Raw genomic sequence first — 23,028 nt, 5'->3', positions numbered from 1 at the left:
CAAAGTATTATTGTACACCAGATGGAATTAAACAAACCATTGTATGAACTTGGCATTTTCAGATCAGGTTACCTGAATGTAATTACCTGCAGTTTCTAAATATGGTGTTCATAAGGGATTAGCTTTTATGAAGAGATTCTCTTCTATTTTCCTCGTTGTTGTTGTTTTTTTCCTTACAATACAGTTAATCATTTTGGCTTATTGTACCATCATGTTCTGCCACTGATAATGGTGAGAATTAATCCTGAAGCACCAGAATTGATGAAACAGAACAATCGACAGATGTTTAAAGAGCGGACGGACAAGGGACAGCTTACAGGAGAGAATGTTATGGTTTTATGCCATACACAATTTGAATTGTCTGGTCCAGCTCTGATAATACTGAAATTTGGAGAAATAGAATTTCTTTTAGGAGTTTATCCCCAAATGGCAATGCTATATTTCATTTCCTATTATCATTTTTAAATCACATCAGTTAAGGAATAGGAATTTCTACACATCTTGTATCACATTCCATTTTGTTTTCTCTGTGAGTGACCAGAATTGTGTTTTCTATGAGTTATCTCTTCATATAGGGAGTGTATGTCACCCTGGGTGACATATATTGTTAGTGTGACAATTACCCTCTGATTCTTTCTCCTCAAATAGCACATAGAGGTCATGTGTCTGTTTCTTTTACTGATGTCAAATGCACAATTTCCTCTAACTAAATAAATATTTATTTGGACTATTGGAAGAATGGGTGTTTGACACTGTTTTAAACTCTCAGCTCCAGTCAATTTTACCCTTCTTTTAAAAAATGAATGCTCTATTGTTTTTCAAATTGTTACTATTTACTTAGAGCAGTTGGCAAAGAACATTTAATCTGAGTCTGGGAAACATCAAATTTAATGGGAAAATGTGATTTATAATGTACTTATTTTTTCTGAACCTTATAAACTTTCTGTAAGTATGGTGAACTGACTTTTTTCCTTTTTTTGCAAGGGAATGAGTATGCTTTGTTGCTGTTAGTAATCAGCTTTCAGAGAATTCAACTAGTATCATTTCTAAAATACCTGGTGATTTGGAAAATAATAATTGTGAGTAGAACCCTATAAAAATACTTATTGGCAAAACTATAGATAATTAAATATAAGAACTATAGATAATCAAATATATGCTGAATTAATCTAGGTTATGTTGAAAATAAGTCAGTTCCAAATAAGGAAATTTTTGCATTGTTACTAATATAGATGAAATTAATATTATGTATGCTTTAGTTTCTAACTTGGAAGCAAAAAGAAAAAAGGAAAGAAAATTTGATGAATGTATGCTCAGCTTTTTTTTTTTTTTTTCTTTCTTTTTTTTTTTTTTTTATGCTCAGCTTTTTAATGGAAGTCTCAGGAATTAAGCTTGTAAGCAGAAAGGAGCATAATTGCTCTTGAAGAGTTGCAAGTAGGGATGACAGGAGTGGTCATTTAAAATCCTGTTTAACAGCTTTATGGAGATACAATTCACACAGCATAAAATTCACCCATTTAAAATATAGCATAGAATGTCTCAACCATTCCTTCTATCCTTGTGTTTCTCACTTAAAAGTCCAAGTCCTGAGAAGCATCTAGTTAGCCAGGTTTATGCCGCAGGTCTTTCTGCTGGTGTCAGAGCTGCTGAGGGTTAGGGTGCCTGGGATTATGGCATGGGTGCATGAAATAGTCATTCATTTCATGTCTGGATTCACTCTTCCGATAAGTGGGATATAAATGATCAGGCAGAAATTATTTGCAGTAGTTGTGCTATAAATGTTTATAAACTGGCTTTATAGAAAAAAGAAGTCCTAGATTTTAGCATTTACAGATTTCCATGGCTTACATATTCCAACTATAAGGCATAATTGGAAACAACCAATGTGATAGCAAACTTGGGGAGAAATGTTGACAGTACCGTCTTGTGAGCTGGAAAGAGCTGGCTTCACCCCAACCGTGAACCATGGGTGCTTTCAAGGAAGGGCAATAAATTCTAGGCAGTCAATAAATAAGTAAAATGTATATTCAGATATTTAGTGCAGATGTTATTAACCGTAAACAGAAGCACTCAGTATATTCTGTAATAAATTAGTATGTGACTCAGTAGATAAGAATCAGTGTATGGATATGTTAGAAACTACTATTGTATTTTATCTCAGAAACACAAAAGAAAAAAGAGACCACTGTTCCTTGTCAATGATTTCTTAATTTATTTAGCTAGAGAGCTCAAGTGAGCGCAATTGAAATATTAAAAGAAATTTTTTAAACTGCTCTGGTACTCAGTCTCCAAATTTTTATTTCTTTCTTTTCAAATTTCTTTCCTCCAGTGGGTTTTGTGAAGTGATGGATTCTTTCTATGCTGTTAGTCTAGAAATATCACATTTATGTTTCACTTGTTTCTATTGTTAACCTCTTTACTCTTCCTGAATAGTAAAAGGATCTTACACTATTTTAATTCCAATTACCCCATCATTTCTTTTAGGCTATTTTTATACAGTGTTTTATACAGCTATTTTATTTTAATTTTTACTTAACAAATTATGCATGAATTTAATTGTTTTGATACAATCAATATCATCAATTATTTATATTTATCTATAAGTTAATGTTCTTAATTTTTAATCTTTCTGCATTTTCTAGGTTATTTTCCTTATTCCTAAACTATATCCTTTAGAAGTTCTTTGCGAGGGTTTGTGGTAGTAACCCTCTCAATGATTGACTTCTAAAACTGTATTTATTTTGTGTTTCTTCCTGAAAGATACATGACTTTGTATAGAATTCTTAATTTAACAATAATTTTTGCTTGCATATTGAAGATATTAGTCTAGCTTTAACTGATGATTTTTAAATCTTCCTTTTGTCTTTGGTGTTCTGAAATTTGACTATAGTATTTTCTTATGTGGACTTTTCTTTTGCTTAAGATTTACTATGATTTCTGATTCTAGGGATTTGTGTCTTAATCAAATCTAAAAATTATATCACTTCAAACTCATTAGATCTAGTCTCTCATTCTGGAAATACAATTAGTTCTGTATTGGACTACTCATTCTGTTCTACGCGTCTCCTAACATCTCATATTTTTCATCTCTTATCTCTTTTGTTTTCTAGGTAATTTATTTGGTTTTACAATATAGTTGATTAATTTTCTGTTCTGTTTTATATAGTGTGTAATATAAACTATAATTTCTAATTGTAAACTTAATTTCTAGAAGTTCTGTTTTTTGTTTCCCATATGCCTGATAAATTTTTATAGTATTGTTTAGTCATACCTCAATTTCTTCATTTCTTTCTATATAATATTAAATATGCTCTTTATATGATCAGTATTTGCTGAGACGAGTATTAGCATTCCTTCTTATTTTTATACCATAATATTTTGTTTAATTTTGTTTTTGCTGGTTTTCACTCATAATCACTTATTTCCTTCTTTGTTTAGACATTTTTTTATTGTGATCTCTTTGAACATTTTGGTGTATTTATTTGAAGCCTGAAGTTAAGTGAATTGGTAGAGAGAGAAATTTTGTTTCCTTCTGGTAATCACCTGAGCAGGGAGTAGGGGGGTGGGGGGTCACTGTCAATCAAGAAACCTTTAAATAGTTTTGGTTTGTTGTTGTTTTTTTTTGATGCACAGAGATAATGTGACGTCCAGCTGCAGACCAGAGGGAATTCAAACTTACAGGTAGAAATTTCCAAGATAGATTTTAACAGCCAGGATTTAGTGGAGGAAACAGGAAATACTCTGTGTATTTCAAGCAGAAGAGAATATACTAAATGGAATTATGTGCTTTTAAAGCATGATTGGAAGAGGCGTAAGTGGAAACCAGGGGACAGGCCTAGACTTTAGATTTTTAAAATCACATCATCGTAGCTATAAAACAGAGGTCCTAATCACCGTTGTTACTGCTCCCACCACTGTGCTATCACAGCTGCCTTATTCCCAAGAAGCTGGTTCCTAGACATTTACACACGGACTTCAGCTGTTGCAAATACTTGTGTCTCCTGGAATTTGTGTCATAGTTATGTCTGCAATAGGAAGAGGTTCCTGCTTCATTTCTGCCTTCCAGACTTTGTGTGAATTGACACTTAGAGGATATCTGCAAGGAAGTCTTTTTTTTTTTAATGTAGATTCTGAGTTTTCCAACCTTTCCAATAGAGGACAAATTGAAGGTTGATAAAGCCAATTCAATTATGTATTACTTTTTAAAAAATGTTTTCCTCCTTTGTAAAGCCAAAGCAGAGACTAGTGTGTATACCGACTATGTCCTTCTCTGAAATGAGATGTGCTCTTGGTACTTCACCTGTTATCATTACTACATTTCATGCCTCATTCCATGCTTTTCATTCCAGATGTTTTCTCCTGTCCTTTCATAAGCAGTTAAATCTGTAAGGTTGACATATACACCCAAGGATGTCACTGATAAAGTGTTCATTTATCCTTATGAATTTGATTTTCTTTTAAATCTAGACTTTTGCAAATTCCTTTATGTTTCTGTAAACTGAATCATGTATTGAAAAGATATTTTAAAATATTTTATCTGATAGTTTTACTTGTGATAGATGGAAGGAGTTTCTGTGACATCTGCTTGCCAAATATGGAAAAATGACCTAGGATATTTCTTGGTCCTTTTAAAATATTTTTTTAATCCCCTAATGTCCAACCTTTCTTAGTCTCCTTTGCTGGTTTGTACTTTTCTTCCCAGTCTCTAAGTGTTGAGATCTTCTGGGAATCAGATTTCAGGTTTCTTCTCTTTTACATTTATATACTTCTTCTAAATGGTCTTATCTGATACTCTCTTTTAAATGTCACCTATTTGCTTGTGCCTTCCAAATTAATATATTCAGATTAGACTTTTCCCTTTGGTTCCAGATTAATCCATCTAATTGCTACCTGTTATTCCTATCTGGAAGTCAAGAAGACATCTCAAACATAAAAGGTCCAAAGATAAACCTTAATCCCTCAACTCACACTCAAATCAGATTTTCTCTTATTTCACACTTCAGTAAACAATACAACAATTCATCTAGTTACTCATGAGAAAAAGCAAAAAAAAAAAATATTTTGCTTATTTCCTTTCCATGATCCCTGATTTCTAGTCCATGAGCAAGCCCTGTCAGTTCTGTCTTGAGCATAACCAGTTTTCAAGATTCTCCCACTATCATACTGTCTAAAATGCCATCAGATCTTAACTGTGCTTCAATACTAAGTGAACAAAGAATCCAAGTAGGTAACTGAAGAATCCTAACTAGTTTCTATTTTACTCTGTCTCTTTAAATTGTATCAACCCTGGGCTAAAACTTCCAGGGTCTCTGCGTCTTACTTAGAATGAAATACAGACTCTTATATGACATGACCCCGTTTATGTCGGTGTATTTGCTCTATGATGTATCTTGTAAATTTCCTGTCTGCACATTCTATTTTAGCTGCACTGTTGTGTGAAAAAGAGTCCATTTCTTCTGAAACACTCACCAGTCCTTTGATTTTCCCAGTCCAGGACTTCATACTAGTCTTAAGTAAAAGCCATCTTTTAGAGGCCTTCTTTTTATGACACTATCTAAAATAATCACCCTTCACATGCAGTTCTCTAGTATCTCATACGTATGGTTTCTTTTTGGCCTTTATCACAACCTAAAGCTATTGCACATTTGTTTACTTTTTTGTAGCCTACATCTTCATACTTATTCCATACAGCATAAGGGAAAGGTCTTTGTCTAATTTTGTTTACCACTATAGCCTAAGACTAGATGATGTACATATGCATGTTGAATGAATGGATGGGCGGCCAGATAGAATACTCAGGTGAAGCTGCTCAGAACTAGTGGGTCATAAGTGAATGATATGTCAGGAGGAGCACCTGAGTTAGAGTTACAGATCGAAAGGCATGGATACATGAATCACTGGCCCCAATAAAATCATCCAAGGGTAGTGTGGTTAGGATAGGACCCCAAACAAGACGTGGAGCAGACCTAATCACTTTCCTTACCTATACACTCCCTAAAGACAGGACCTTTTTTCCCCCTTACTGTAGTCCCAGTACCTAGTGTAGTCCCTCACATGTTCAGTAAACTTAAATGATCCTATAAATGAATGAAATAATTAAGATTTGGAAGAAAATCCCATACAAGTGAATAGGAAGCAGTGGTAAGAGGTTTAAGAGAAGGACCAAGGAAGTGTGAGTCGATTGAAGCAGAAGCAACAGGAGTTTCAAATAACAGTCAAATAACATATGGTCTCAGAATAATTCATTGTATTCATCAAGAAAAATGGCAATACATGTCACTGATATAAATAACAACTAGGGAAGATTTATCTCTATATTTAATATATTGTATATCCACCAGGGGTTTCCCTTGTGGCTCAGCTGGTAAAGAACCCGCCTGCAATATGGGAGACCTGGGTTCGATCCCTGGGTTGGGAAGATCCCCTGGAGAAGGGAAAAGCTACCCACTCCAATATTCTGGCCTGGAGAATTCCATGGACTAAGCCCATGGGGTCACAAAGAGTCAGACATGACTGAGTGACTTTCACTTTCTTCAAACAACTTTAGTGTACAGTATGAAAATGTTTCCTTCATGGCTTGCTGGCATTTCCTAGTTTTCAAGGACATTGCTCTGTTTTTAATACATTTTTGATAATGACACGTCTAAGATTTTCTTTTGGATTCATGCTCTGAGTCATGTCATGAATACATTGATGCCATGCTATCATAAAACTAATAACAATTTATCAAGATCCTAATTAAACATTTGGAAAGGCAGTATGAAATAACCATTTGAAAATTAATGAGGAGATGAGCCTGTTACTACTGAATGTCAAGGAATGGAAAATTTGCAAATAAGTCCCCAAATGTCTCTGCAACAGTCACAGTAAAAATGCAGAATTTTAGGTGAGCTAAGGAATCTCATGAGATCAGTAGGTACAACTATTATATGTTTAATCAGGGACACAGAACTTAACAGAAATTAGCTGGCTACCTAGAGATGACTCTGATGCAATGATATTGACAGGATTTTCTCTAGGTAACTGAGTCCACTATAGAACACAGCTGCTACAATCTTTCCAAAGGTAGAATTCTGCTGGGGATAAGGAAAGTGACAAATGTTGGTTATATCACTGCACCTTTAGACCCAGGCTTTCAACAACTACCCTAAAAAATATATACTAGCAGTTCATGTGCTTCTGTTTAAGGGAATATTCACAAACACTGTTTCTTCTGGTTCTGAAATTGAATTAAGCAGAGGAAAGACCCATACAGCTTCAGAAATGAGAACAGAGAGGTTCCAGTCTGCTTCAGATCTGTCCATCCTTTCGCCTGGACAATTACCAGGAGAGATGTCTGGGTACTTTTAGATTACAGAAAGCACATCTGCACTGATTATAGCTTTAGTTAGTTGCTACATACACACATTGAAACAAACATTTTAATTTCTTCATTGAAATATTATAGTTACTGTTTTAAAATATATTAATTATAAAAATAATGCCAGCTTATAAAAATCAAATAAAGTGAAAGTTGACAAGCTAAGAAACCTGTCTCAGACTCCCCTACTATTCAACATCACTCTCCCTGGAGGTCACTGTTAATGATCTGGGCTTTATCTTCTACATATTTATACGTGCCTATATACACCTAATCACATACACACCTCTATGAAGACCTTTCACTTATATAGGCCCTTCTCTTGGAGGTCTGTTTCTTGCCTTTTTTCTCAAATTTCCAAGATTTCTTCCCCTGCACTGAGTCGTTGGCTGGGAGATGCCCGTGAGATGTGTGGTCCTAGTACACGTGGTAATAGATTTCAGAGTACACTGCTGGACCACTGGTCAGTTTTGCTCCCTGCGGTCAGATATATGAGAAGCACATTCTCGTAGCTGCCTGTCTCACTACTCTCAGTCTACTTTCAGTACAAGTAGCCAGCAAAATTATTTTTTAAAAGTATGTCAAATCCTATCTCTTCTTCACTCAGAATTTTTCAAAATCCCCCCATTTCATCAAGAGTAAAAGCTATATTCACACAACAGCCCCAGTGCTCTCTGTGCCCTACTTCCTGCCCCCCATCTTCTCTCCTTAGCTCTCCTACATTATATGCTGCTCTCTCTCCTTGGCCACTCTATCCTGGAGGGTACAGAGACATGTGCTCCTTGAATATACCTAGCAAGATCCAACCTCAGGCTTCCCATTTCACTGAGAAAATTGATGCAATCTCCAAAAAATTGCACTGGCTGTTCTCTCTCTTTGGGCAGCTCTTCTCCCAGATAGCTCTGTGGCCCACTGACCTATTTCGAGTCTTTGATCAGCTATTAAATTCTTGCTGAGGTCTACCTGGAACACCCTATTTAAAATAGCAGTCTTAACCTTGACACTCCTGATCCCCCAACCTAGTTCTGTTTTTGTTTGTTTCTAGCATTGATCATATGGAAGATTGTGTATACTGTATTTATTTGCATGCATATCGTCTGTTGCTCCCTACCAGAATGTAAAGTCTGCATGTAGAGGACGGCCGTCCATAGAGTCCTAGAGCCTAGAAGAGTGCCTAAGGATAGTAACCATTTAGTGAACACTTGAAGAATAACAAGTGGATGGATGAGTGAATTTACACACATATTTTGGAGTTAAGTAGAGTCAGCCTGGTAGGCTCCATCAATTACCTGCTCTAAAGTAGGGATAATAATTATGTGCTAAGTTGCTTCAGTCATGTCCAACTCTTTGCGACGCTGTGGACTATAGCCGGGCAGGCTCCTCTGTCCATGGGATTCTCCAGGCAAGAATAATGGAGCAGATTGCCTTGTCTTCCTCCAAGAGATCTTCCTGACTCAGTGACTGAACATACATCTCTTATTATTCCTGAACTGACAGGTGGGTTCTTTACCACTAATGCCAGAAAGAGCACCTAAAACCTCCTTCACAGGTTGTCATGAGAACTCAGTTAGCAATTAGGTAATAATTATAAAAAGCACAAAACTGTACCTGAAATATATTAAGTGCTTAGTTAATGATATATAGTACTTTATTTTTGTTCTATGTAGTTTTTAAGGTAAAAGTGGGACCACACTATGTATATTATTCATACAACTTGATTTTTGCACTCAATGAAATACCTTCTTTTTTTTTTCAAATAGGACATACAGACATCATTTATTCATTGAACAAATGTCTTGAAGTGCTTATCTGTGTCTTTATAGCATTTGCATTCTACCTCCTCTTTCTTCCTATGACTGCATAGTATTCTATAGTATTTACATGTAATTATTTAATCATCCTTCTAATAATATGTATTTGAATGGTTTGTCATTTTTGTTAGTATATATACTTCCCTTGCAACATAATCTAACAAAAACTGAAATTGGACATGATAATAACATTGTTTATTTTTCCATATACTTTAGAAAATGCATGACAGTTAAAGTCAGAGATTACAGTATTTTTCAAATTTTTTGAACTAATATTTATCAATCTGGCTGAAGAAGTAATTTATGTATAATAACTATTTTTTAAATCCACTCTGTGTGTATATTCAGTAGACATGAGTTATTTTGTCAACCCTACTTCGATAATAGTAACTAAAGAAGTAAGATTTGAGAGGAATCAGCTGTCTTGCTTCTGAACCCAGAGACAAAATTTGTTTTAGGTAATGAAAGGTAATAAAGCTCACCCAAAGACAAAACAAATTAAAGGCCAAAGAAAGTCCTGGAAATATTTGAGTTCCTTCTTGCAATTGATTTCAGGTTCTAGATATATCCTGGAAAACCAACAAGTTGTTTAAAACCTTTCTTGTATTCTCTCTCAACAAATAGCTCTTCTTTCTCCTAAGGAATTTCAAGTTTTGTTTCTTTAACTTAAAACCAAATAAGTCAACTGTATGTCATATATTTAGCTATAACTTGGGATATTAAAATTAAGGCAGAAATAGGCATTTATATATTCTTGGTCTACAAGTGGAGAAGGAAATGGCAACCCACTCCAGTGCTGTTGCCTGGAGAATTCTGTGGACAGAGGAGCCTGGTGGGCTGCTGTCCATGGGGTTGCACAGAGTCGGACACAACTGAAGCGACTTGGCATGCATGCATGCATTGGAGAAGGAAATGGCAACCCACTCCAATATTCTTGCCTGGCAATCCCAGGGACAGAGGAGCCTGGTGGGCTGTCGTCTATGGGGTCGCACAGAGTTGGACACAACTGAAGTGACTTAGCAGCAGCAGCAGTATCTACAAAAGAGCTGTTCATAAATTCATTGTAATGTTATATTAATCAAAGGCCTTCCAATAACATATCACATTGTTAGAAAACATGCTAGAAGATAAATATAAATCAGTTAAGAGGCACAAGATTATACATACGTTCCAGGGTATAGATTCCGTCCATACCATCCTTTGAAAACTTCTTCTCTGGTCAGGCAGATTATAGCTTTGTTGTTTCCTGGAGCTTGGGGCTAGAATTGAAACTCCTAATGAGAAACCTTTTCTTCACAAGGCTGTTTCCTCTCCCCAGGTAATTAAACACACACTCTTCAGATGACTTTGCCTGAAACAGTCCCTTTTTGATGTGCTGCTCTCACCACCCGTCGTAACTACACATAATAGAAAGTTTTCCAACAAAACTGTTGTTGATAGAAGATGCTTTCTTCCTGAATATTAGGCACTTCAGTCACCGTGTATTTGATGATAACAATAATGATCTATTGCTGTTAGCGTCTGGGCACTCGCTCTTAGCCTTTCAGTTTCTGACACAAATTTCAGGTAGGCCCCTCTCTTCCTCTAGGGAAGTAAACAACTTTCTAGAAAACCTTCTGAAATTTTCCTTAACTTATTGTAGCGTAATGCTTTTAAACTTTATCACGTAAAATGCACATTCAGATTCAGAAAGTGTAGAATGAAGCTTGAAATTCTGCCAAGTGACGTGAACGTTGCTGTTCTACAGGCTACACTTTGATTAGAAAGTTCCAGAAAATTTCTTATTTAGTGGTCCTGTACTGTGCTCTAATGTGATATCAAACTGCCACAAACCTTTCAGTGTATCTCTCCCTTGCAGAACAGTAGCTCCCTACCACACACTTAAAAAAAAAAAAAAAAAAGCCAACCAGAGAGTATCAAAATCAAAACTTTTTTTCTGCTTTCATCTTCTGAGAACTGAACCATAAGTTAATTAATCCCTATATATGGGTGTGGTTCTCATGTCACTAACAGCATTCTTTGTGAAGAATATACATCAGATATCCAATAGGATGGGCAAAGACAATCAGTTTTTTTTTTTTTTTATGAGTGGCTCTAAATGCATAGTACATAGTTTCCAATATGCATTATCTTTTGCATTCATCTTACCCTTAATATGGAAAATGGGAAATAATTACAAAGTAGCATTCTTAATTTATGCTTTTGCACTTCCACATTTTATTTCTCCCCATCTGAAATTTTGCATATCAGCTCAGTTCTATAAGCCAGTACAATTTCTTCTACCTTTTCTTCTCCCCCTATGGAAACAATTAAGTCATATAAGTAGGAGTCCACTGATTCAGTGATTATAACAATAATGGCACCGTCTTTTGTGGGGCAAATTATCCTTTTCCATTTTGAGGTGACATGCCCAGAAGACTTTAACTAGAACATTAGATGCAGCCCTGTTGTCAGTCATAGACTTTGCCAGAAATCTGTACATGTAAGGAGTAATCAAAGGACATGCTTTCTATTGATGTGGACCTGTTAGCACACGATGCCTTTGCCCCAGGGAATTGATAACAGGATGTAGCATGTAGCACTTCTAGGTCACTTTGAATCCAGCCCAAGTTGGTTGTGATTAACACTGCTAACAACAACAGCTGTTGTAGGACTAATATGAAATATGGAATGGTCTCAGTCTAGTTCACTCGTGACAAGTACCCACATCATGAAAATCATCACAATCATTAGCGCCCTTGTAGGCAGCCTTGGGAGTCTGAATGGTTTTGAAACTGAATGCCAGACTTCCCTAGAGATGAGCCCGGTGACAATAAATCAGATTCACTGGAAGCTTATTATGAGGAAAACTATTTCACTTCTTACATGGCATCTGCTCTCTAAATAATATGATTAGATCTCTAGGGCAATTTATGTGGACCACTAAACTGGCCATAAAATATCATAAACTCATGACATATGATTAGTTCTCCCCATTTAACACATATAAACATCTATTACAGGTAAAGACTCTGGTGCTTGTGAGGAACTTAACTCTAATCCTACCACTAATAGCATTAGGTCTTAGAAAGAACAGATGAACAGGCTTGCCCTTGAAGTAGTGTAGCTTCAGCCAGAATCCTGACCTATTAATAACTTCTGTTTTTATAAATAATTGGTCATGTTATGTTTTATAGTATAGCTATGAACTGATTTAATCAAAAATGACAAATACTTTGATCATTTTCATCTGTGATATCAATTATTTACACTTGTAAACAATATATGTATAATTTATATAATTTGGTAAATACAGTCACCTCATGCAATGATTTCTAAAGAATGCTTTGTTAGCAATAATTATAGTTTAAAAATCTAGTGTCATAATCACATACCTCAGTGGAAAGGAGTCTCTCTGATACCCTAGGCATCTTAGCAGCAGTGTGAATTTTCTAATAGCAGGAAGATGGGTTTACCCCCATCCTGCGTTGGGAGGTAGTTGTGTTTTTTCTGTGTTCTCTAAACCTTGGGTATGGGATAGAAAGAAGGATCCTTACATCTGTCTAGGCACTCCCAGTTACGCACTAATCAATTAAAGGAGCCAGGTTATCCTGGTAATTTTAAAATCCAATAACATGTTTTACATTGTCATAATCATACTTATTTGAGGATAGGCAATAAAAATCTGACAAAAAAAATACCAAGGGGAAAGCAACAGTAACAACAAAACTTTGTGTCCACTCCTAACTAGTAGAAACTGGTTTGATTATTTCTGAAAGATTATCTTCAAGTATTAAACTTTTAAAACCAAGATCTATGTTTTGCTTCTTCTTTGCCTCTTACCTTTCTCTTCAAGACCATTTCTTATTCTAAAATATTTCAAACATATATACAATAATAGAAAAACATAGCATACATTCATGTATTTGCTACCAAGATTGAACAGATATTTACATTTGTGATATTTACCTTAAATGAAAATTCAAAAATTGCAGATACATGAAAGTCCACCTCTCTCTTTTCCTTTTCATCTTTGGTCACAAAGGAAGTTGATGTAAATTACTTTTGTGTAATTTCTTGAAGTTTTATTCCGTTTGAATGTACCAAGTTTATACCATCATATTTTATATTTTAAGAATTTGAAGTAATAATATTCTGTATTTTAGAGGCTTTTTTGCCCTCAACATTACATACTTGAGCTGTATCATATTAATATATATAGCTTTGTTTCATTCATTTACACTGTCATATAACATTCCATTGGATGAATAAACAGCATACATCACAGCTTTCTGTTAAAGTGATCCTACAGAAGAATAATTAGGTTGTTGCTCTTTTCTCCTAAGGCAAGTAATGCTTCAATGAGCATCACAATAAATGTCTCCTCAGGCATCTGTGTAGTATTTTCTCTAGAATAGACTTGTAAGTGGAGCTGCTGACAATAATTTATGGCCATATTCAGATTTACTAAATGTTAACCAAATTACTCTCCAAAATGTTTGTACCGTTTAACACTTCCAACAGCAGCAGTTACCGTGTGGCCTCATCCTAACCAACTCCTGGTATTGTTGTTTTTTTTTTTTTAAAAGATAATATAGTTGTAAAACATCTCATTTGTTTTAATTTCTCTTCCCCTGAAATATCAGTGAGAACTTTGAGCATCATTCCATATTTCATTAGTCATTAGGGTTGCCTTTCCATTTTCAAGTCTTTTCTGTTTACTTGTCTTTCATTTTTATTTGCTGACATTTCTATATTTCGATCTCAATTATTTTGAGTTAAAAGACTTCTAACTCTCATAGGATGAAACTTTTCTAAAAGATGTGGCATCCAAAAAATTTTTAAGCAATTAAAATCTTCACTTATTTCCTGAAGATAAAGAGATAAGTCATAACACTTAGTGAAACTTTTTAAAAATTCTGTGCACAGTTTTATTTTCCTCAAAGAAAGTGAAAGTGTTAGTCGCTCAGTCATGTCTGACTCTTTGCAACTCCATGGACTGTAGCCTTCCTGGCCCCTCTATCCATGAAATTCTCCAGGTATGAACACTGGAGTGGGTTGCCATGCCCTCCCCCAGGGAATCTTCCCAACCTAGAGATCAAGCCCAGGTCTCCCACTTTGCAGGTGGATTCTTTACTGTCTGAGCCACCAGGTATATTCTTTGCCATCTGAGCCAACAGGGATAGAGCTCAGTTGCTGTCTTTTTTCTTTCTGACCATGCTCCCTATTTTTCGCATTCAAGTTTCTCTTTCTTCCCACTCTGTGTTCCCCACTCATAGCCAATTATTGACCACTATTGTCTCCTCAACTCAAGCACATTTTCACCTTCTCTCCCTCCAGAAACATTTGACCCTTCCAGTGTTAATGGGTCTTTTCAATTACCTCTCCCAGTCATTAATTAACTGGAGGCTGAAGGAACCAGAGTCCTAGGACTAGATGGAGCAGCTGGGAATAGAAGAAACTGTAAATACTCAGGTGAATTGTTCTCCCTGTCAGTCCTAATTAAAGATTTTCTCATCTTTATTTGGAATTTAAAGTATCCAACTTGGTTTGTCATACCCTCTGTTTGGAATTGTTACTCTAATCCCTCTACTTTTATGAATTTTGACTTATAATACTGCCAACAAGAAAATTAATAATAACCAGTGGGGTTTCAATTTTAGCTATCACATGTGTATATACTAGCCAAACACATAATATGCATTCCAATTCATATCCAATTTTATGTTCAATATTTATAATATTTTTATTGATAATTATTTTAATATTGTACAAAAGATAAACCTTTTGTCTGTCACTGTCTCATATATGTCCTAGAAAATATATTTTCATCTCTGGGAACAACATTGCTTTCCCCATGAAATTTACATTTTTCAATTTCTTTTATGCACAAATTGCTAAACTATTCTTTAAAAAAATTTTAATAATTTACCAAATTAAACTCATGTTACAACTAGGGTATAGACTATTGTCTGGCTTTATCTTTCTACCTAACTATTTCTAAATTTATAAGTTCAGAAAGTTGTCTATGTTAGACATATTCATTCACATATTATAAATATATGGCAAAATATAGTTGCTTAATATTGTAAATATTTTCTCTATGGTAATGAAATAGTGTGTTATGTACATATAATTTCTTTTCCACTATTATTTTAAATAAAAAATATGATTTCACTGAAATAACTTCCATCTGTAATGATTTTCAGGACTGTATTATTTTCATAGTTGGTAATTATTATAGGAATTTGTCCTGATTCGGGTATGGTATTTGCTGAAGTTTATTTTTGTACTACGTATTAAAAATCTGTTGCTCAGCAGACAAAAGATAAAACTAATGTTACAGAGACATTTCTTTTTAACGTACTAAAAATAAGAATTTCTAAAAATCTCAACTGTGACAATTTCCTGCCTGCTTAAATCTTTTAATGACTACAGGTCACCTGCAAGTAACAGTCAGACTCCTTAGGTGAAGTATAATGCATTGCATCATCTGACTTCCTCCTTCCATTTTGCAGTGTGTTACCATTCCCTTACTCAGAGTTTATTTAATGACAGAAATAAATGTGATGTAATGGCTTTACACCAATGACATAATTTCTTGCCTTGCTGTCTGATCATACTCTTTATTCTGTCTGGAATGACATTACTTTCTTTTGTTTGCTGATATAACTTATACATATCTACAAGGTTCAATTCATTCATTAATTGACAACTCCATGAAGCCTTCTCTGACCAGTGGTTTTTGAGTTAGGTTTCAAGGTTGATTTTGTTCCCACTAATGCAAAATATATTTCTATCTTAGTCTCCTCATTATTCTGGACACATATACATATATCTGTTTTACTAATCAGATTCCAGGACCTTTAATTTTAGAGACTGAACTTAATTATTTTCATATGGCGTGTACTTAGCATAATGCCTGGTATGTATGCTCAGTGAGGGCCTTGTGCAATGAACTGAAGTATTCTGTTGCCTAATTATGTATGGTTGATATAAAAAGTACCAGTTAACTTTTTGTCTTTTCTTTAAAACAGACTACACAAAATTTCAACCAAACAGAAATTTCATATGTTTTAATAATGGTCATAACTACTCAAATATAGCAAAAGCATGTGTATTCTTTTAAAATATTCTGTAAAGGAACTGCTTTTTACTTTCAAATGAGCATTCTTCCATTTATTTGGAGTGGGTGCAGTTGATTTTTTTTAACATTGTTTCTAAACTAGGCTTATGTACAAAACATTTACCTTAAGCAGCAGATAGAAATTGCTAGTGTTTAAGTAAACTCTCTTTTCCTATATGCATTCCTACTTCATGCAGTATTACAAAAATTATAAGAATTGTACTGTAAAACAGAATACTGAGATACTCCAAAAATGTTAGTAATGTAAACTGAAATTGTCACTTAAAAAAATTGCATTTTTCCATTGAAAATTTCCTTTGAAGCCCTGCTAATGTGGTTCCAGGTTATTCAGCAGCACATGAGGTAGAGTGAGTTAGCATTTCTTCCCTGACAGAACTGCCTAGAATTCTTGTTATTTCCCATGCTATGTCTGTGTGTACGTGCTCAGCCGCTCAGTCGTGTCCAACTCTTGGCGACCCCATGGACTGCAGCCTGTCAGGCTTCTCTGCCCATGGGATTTTCCAGGCAAGAATACTGTACTAGTCTATTATCTATAGATTTTGGCAGGGGGAGGAGGGGGGGAGCCTATCTGAACCTATTTCCTTTGATGAACCCTAAAATGGTTCCACGTTAATGCATTCTGCCTCTGCTTCATTGCAAATTCACTTTTAAAACTCAGCTAGTCAAAATGCTCTGTATCTTAACCAAGGATTTAAGCTTGTATTTCTGAGAAGAAATTAAACATTTTTCTATAGGGAAATTGTGGTCTGTCATTGATCATGTAGTATTCTTGGTGGTCTCCATTGATGATATGCATGTTTATAATTCTGTATGGTGAATTAACTAAAAGAAATATTTTTGATTAATTACAACTGCTGGAAAATATTAACTTAAAAATCTCAGAACTCTTAAAGGTGCTTTGGAAGTTCTCTTCGACATATTGTTTAAGTAAAGAAGTTGCTGTTCATTTTTAGAAGGTTGCAGAACGAATGAAATGAAGGATTTTTTTTGGCTCTTTACAGACATTAAAATTCATATGTAAGACATGACTATTTTATGTCATCTGTTATTTTTAGTATCTATTTTATTACTTCTCTTAATATTTTGATAAGTAAAGCATTTTTCCCATACCGTAAGTTTTTGTGTAATGTGTTAAAAATTGCTTTTCAGTATTAGCCTGCTCCTAATTTAGAGAGCATGTTACAAGATAAAGCACTTTATATATTCAGTGATGGATAGTATTACCATTTTCCAGTTGAGAAAACCAGCTGAGTAGTGACATTAATGTCAGTGAAACTATATCTATTTTCAAAGGTTAGATTATTTTAATATAATTGTATAATGGGTGAAGTTCAACAATTGGGAAATAAGTAACAACTATAGTTACTAGTGAGTTTGAAAGAGCCAAATGTGTAATGACTTGTAAGTCATTTTTTATTTAAAATGAAAATATGTATTTAGTTAAACAAGGTACATGATATTAAAAAAAAATATGTAGCTGGCAACTAGCTGTTGAGCTTCCCTGGCGGCTCAGATGGTAAAGAATCTGCCTGCAACATGGGGGACCTGGGTTTGATGCCTGAGTGGGGAAGATCCCCTGGAGGAGGGCATGGCAACCCACTCCAGTATTCTTGCCTGGAGAATCCCATGGGCAGAGGAGCCTGGTGGGTTGCAGTCCATGGGGTCGCAAAGAGTCAGGCTGAGCGACTAAGCATAGCACAGCACAGCTGTAGAACAATCACCAATAGAAGACACTCAGTTCAGTCGCTCAGTTGTGTCCAGCTCTTTGCGACCCCAAGTTTCGCAGCACGCCAGTCCTCCCTGTCCATCACCAACTCCCAGAGTCCACCCAAACCAATGCCCATCGAATTGGTGATGCCATACAGCCATCTCATCCTCTGTCGTCCCCTTCTCTTCCTGCCCCCAATTCCTCCAAGCATCAGGGTCTTTACAATGAGTCAACTCTTTGCATGAGGTGGGCAAAATACTTGAGTTTCAGCTTCAGCATCAGATCTTCCAATGAACACCCAGGACTGATCTCCTTTAGGATGGACTGGTTGGATCTCCTTGCAGTCCAAGGGACTCTCAGGAGTCTTCCCCAACACCATAGTTCAAAAGCATCAATTTTTCGACGCTCAGCTTTCTTCATAGTCCAACTCTCACATCCATACACGACCACTGGAAAAACTATAGTCTTGACCAGACAGACCTTTGTTGGCAAAGTAATGTCTGTTCTTTTTAATATGCTATCTAGGTTGGTCATAACTTTCCTTCCAAGGAGTAAGTGTCTTTTAATTTCATGGCTGCAATCACCATCTGCAGTGATTTTGGAGACCAAAAAAATAAAGTCTGAAACTGTTTCCAGTGTCTCCACATCTATTTCCCATGAGGTGATGGAACCAGATGCCATCATCTTAGTTTTCTGAATGTTAAGCTTTAAGCCAACTTTTTCACTCTCATCATTCACTTTCATCAAGAGGCTTTTTAGTTCCTCTTCACTTTCTGCCATAAGGGTGGTGTCATCAGCATATCTGAGGTTATTGATACTTCTCCCAGCAATCTTGATGCCAGCTTGTGCTTCATCCAGCCCAGCGTTTCTCATGATGTACTCTGCATATAAGTTAAATAAGCAGGATGACAATATACAGCCTTGATGTACTCCTTTTCCTATTTGGAACCAGTCTGTTGTTCCATGTCCAGTTCTAACTGTTGCCTCCTGACCTGCATACGGGTTTCTCAAGAGGCAGGTCAGGTGGTCTGGTATTCCCATCTCTTTCAGAATTTTCCACAGTTTATTGTGATCCACACAGTCAAGGGCTTTGGCATAGTCAATAAAGCAGAAACAGATGTTTTTCTGGAACTCTCTTGCTTTTTTTGATGATCCAGAGGATATTGGCAATTTGATCTCTGGTTCCTCTGCCTTTTCTAAGACCAACTTGAACATCTGGAAGTTCACAGTTCACGTATTACTGAAGCCTGGCTTGGAGAATTTTGAGTATTACTTTACTAGCGTGTGAGATGAGTGCAATTGTGTGGTAGTTTGAGCATTCTTTGGGGTTGCCTTTCTTAGGGATTGGAATGAAAACTGACCTTTTGCATTCCTGTGGCCACTGCTGAGTTTTCCAAATTTGCTGGCATATTGAGTGCAGCACTTTCACAGCATCATCTTTCAGGATTTTCAACAGTTCAACTGGAATTCCATCACCTCCACTAGCTTTGTTCTTAGTGATGCTTTCTAAGGCCCACCTGACTTCACATTCCAGGATGTCTGGCTCTAGGTGAGTGATCACAGCAATGTGATTATCTGGCTCGTGAAGATCTATTTTGTACAGTTCTTCTGTGTATTCTTGCCACCTCTTCTTAATATCTTCTGCTTCTGTTAGGTCCATACCATTTCTGTCCTTTATCGAACCCATCTTTACATGAAATGTTCCCTTGGTATCTCTAATTTTTTTGAAGAGATCTCTAGTCTTTCCCATTCTGTCGTTTTCCTCTATTTCTTTGCATTGATCGCTGAGGAAGGCTTTCTTCTCTCTCCTGACTATTCTTTGGAACTCTGCATTCAAATGGGAATATCTTTCTTTTTCTCTTTGCTTTCCACTTCTCTTCTTTACATAGCTATTTGTAAGGCCTCCTCAGACAACCATTTTGCCTTTTTCCATTTCTTTTCCATGGGGATGGTCTTGATCCCTGTCTCCTGTACAGTGTCATGAACCTCTGGTCCAAAGTTCATCAGGCTCTCTGTCTATCATATCTAGTCCCCTAAATCTGTTTCTCACTTCCACTGTATAGTCATAAGGGATTTGATTTAGGTCATACCTGAATGATCTAGTGGTTTTCCCTTCTTTCTTCAATTGAAGTCTGAATTTGGCAATAAGGAGTTCATGATCTGAGCCACAGTCAGCTCCCGGTCTTGTTTTTGCCAAGATACCCTTCGTCCAAGGTAAGGAGCAGCGGCTGCACTTTGCTGGAGCAGCCGTGAAGAGGTACCCCATGTCCAAAGTAAGAGAAATCCAAGTAAGTCGATAGGTGTTGCGAGAGGGCATCAGAGGGCAGACACACTAAAACCGTTATCAAAGAAAACTAGTCAATCTGATCACAGGACCACAGTCTTGTCTAACTCTATGAAACTAAGCCATGCCGTGTGGGGCCACCCAAGACTGTCAGGTCATGGTGGAGAGGTCTGACAGAATGTGGTCCACTGGAGAAGGGAATGGCAAACCACTTCAGTATTCTTGCCTTGAGAACCCCATGAACAGTATGAAAAGGCAAAAAGATAGGATACTGAAAGAGGAATTCCCCACGTTGGTAGGTGCCCAAAATGCTACTGGAGATCAGTGGAGAAATAACCCCAGAAAGAATGAAGGAATGGAGAAATCAAAAACAATACCCAGTTATGGATGTGACTGGTGATAGAAGCAAGGTTCGATGCTGTTAAGAGCGATATTGCATAGGAACCTGGAATGTTAGGTCCATGAATCAAGGTAAATTGGAAGTGGTCAAACAGGAGACGGCAAGAGCGAATGTCGACATTCTAGGAATCAGCGAACTAAAATGGACTGGAATGGGTCAATTTAACTCAGATGACCATTATATCTGCTACTGTGGGCAGGAATCCCTTAGAAGAAATAGAGTAGCCATCATGGTCCACAAAAGAGTCCTAATGCAGTATTTGGATGCAATCTCAAAAATGACAGAATGATCTCTGTTCATTTCCAAGGCAAACCATTCAATATCATGGTAATCCAAGCCTATGCCCCAACCAGTAACGCTGAAGAAGCTGAAGTTGAACAGTTCTGTGAAGACCTACAAGACCTTTTAGAACTAACACCCAAAAAAGATGTCCTTTTCATTATAGGGGACTGGAATGCAAAAGTAGGATGTCAAGAAACACCTGGAGTAACAGGCAAATTTGGCCTTGGGGTACAGAATGAAGCAGGGCAAAGGCTAATAGAGTTCTGCCAAGAGAACGCACTGGTCATAGCAAACACTCGCTTCCAACAACACAAGAGGACACTGGAACCCACCAAAAAGAGATACCTTTCATCGAAGTACAAAGGAGAAACCACAACAATACTGTAGTGGGGCACAATCATGATAAAATCAAATCCTACATCCACTGGGTGGGCGACCCGCAAACTGGAAAACAGTAATATCAAAGAAGTTCTCACGCTGTTCTACAGGTGGTAGGCCTCACACCAGGCTCCTGGGCATCTGGCCAAGGGACTGGGAATCCACAGGGAATCTGACACTGAAGGCCAACGGGATTTGATTACATGACCTCCACAGGACTATAAATAAATAAAAACACTGATACCTGATATTTACAAATGCCACTTACTCTGAGGGCATTGTTTTATGTCATTAGCACTTCTTGTTGCTGACAAGAGTGCTAAGGCCAATCTGGTTCTTATTTCTGTGTCAGTGACCACGATGAGTTTAATTTTGCCCCTACTCCCCAAAAGAGATTTGTGGAAGTTCTAACCCCAAGCACATCAGAATGTGACTTTACCTGCAACTACAGTCATTGCAGATGTGATTAGGTACATTATGGGAAGATGATACTGAAGAGGGTAGACCCCTAAGCCAGTATAACTTTTGTCTTTGTTAAAATAAAAATGTCCTGGTGAAGACAGAGACACAGGGAGAATGTCTTGTGATGAGGAAGGTGAAGACTGGAGTTTTGTAGATGCAAATCATGGAATAAAGATTGCCAGCCAACAATCAGCACTAGAAAGAAGCAAGAGAGGCTTCCCTTAATGGTTTCAAAGGAAGCATGGCTCTGCAACACCTTGATTTTAGACTTCTACCCTCCCAAACTATAAGAAAATAAATCTGTCATTTTAAGTCACCCAGTCGATGGTACTTCATTATAGCTGCCCTAGGAAGCTAATACAGTGACCCTGTTTCTTTTTCTAGAATATTTGGAACATTTATTTATCTGATTTTTGTTCTGCCATGTTACAACTTGTCTAACAGTAGTTTTTTTTCTTTTTATGTCTTGTGCTTTATACTTTGGGTGTTTCTATCACAAGAAAACTGTTCAACTTAAGAAAATTCTTTGAGATAATTTTATAACTTTATTTCACCATCTTTTTTCTTTTGTTTTTTGGAGGAATTCCTATTAGAAAGCTGTTGGAGCTTTCTAATAGGGATTAGAAATATACCAATATTCTCAAATATGCCAAATTCTTACCAGGTCCCGCTGTTCTTTTGCCGAGACTGCTCTTCCATTTTTCCCAGGTATAACTCCTGCAGAACTCAGCTTGAAAGCCTTTTTATTATAAAATATGTCCTTTTATCATTCGCTCTTCATTCCGTTGTTTTCTTTTAAAATAAATTATTAAAATATAGTTGCTTTACAATGTTGTTAGTTTTTGCTGACAGCAAAGTGAAGCAGCTATATGTATACATATATCCTCTCGTTTTTTGGATTTCCTTCCCATATAGGTCGCCAGGGAAACTTGAGTAGAGGTTTCCATGCTATAGAGTAGTTTTTTGTTGGTTATCTATTTTATGCATTGTAATGTATATATGTCAATCCCAATCTCCCAGTTCATTTTACCCACTTTTCCCCACTTGGTGTCCACACCTCTGTTCTCTACATCTGTGACTCTATTTCTGCTTTGCAAATAGATTCATCCCCTCCATCATTTTCTTGGTAATCATATTTTTCTCAGTCCCTAAAGATTTATTTGTTTGGTGAGGACAGAAAACAAGTGTCTCATGTTGAGCACTATATTCCTTATACC

The 23,028-nt window shown here is 36.4% G+C and overlaps 1 protein-coding gene across 2 annotated transcripts in view; it reads left to right on the top strand.

The window, feature by feature from the left end:
* GRID2 (glutamate ionotropic receptor delta type subunit 2) overlaps positions 1 to 23,028 on the top strand; it is a 1,554,957-nt gene that overhangs the window by 1,062,042 nt on the left and 469,887 nt on the right. The window lies entirely within an intron of this gene.

Source organism: Cervus elaphus, chromosome 17 (genome assembly GCF_910594005.1).
Source record: "Cervus elaphus chromosome 17, mCerEla1.1, whole genome shotgun sequence".
In the NCBI taxonomy this organism is placed as follows: domain Eukaryota; kingdom Metazoa; phylum Chordata; class Mammalia; order Artiodactyla; family Cervidae; genus Cervus; species Cervus elaphus.
This window is presented reverse-complemented; position numbering and strand designations above follow the sequence as displayed.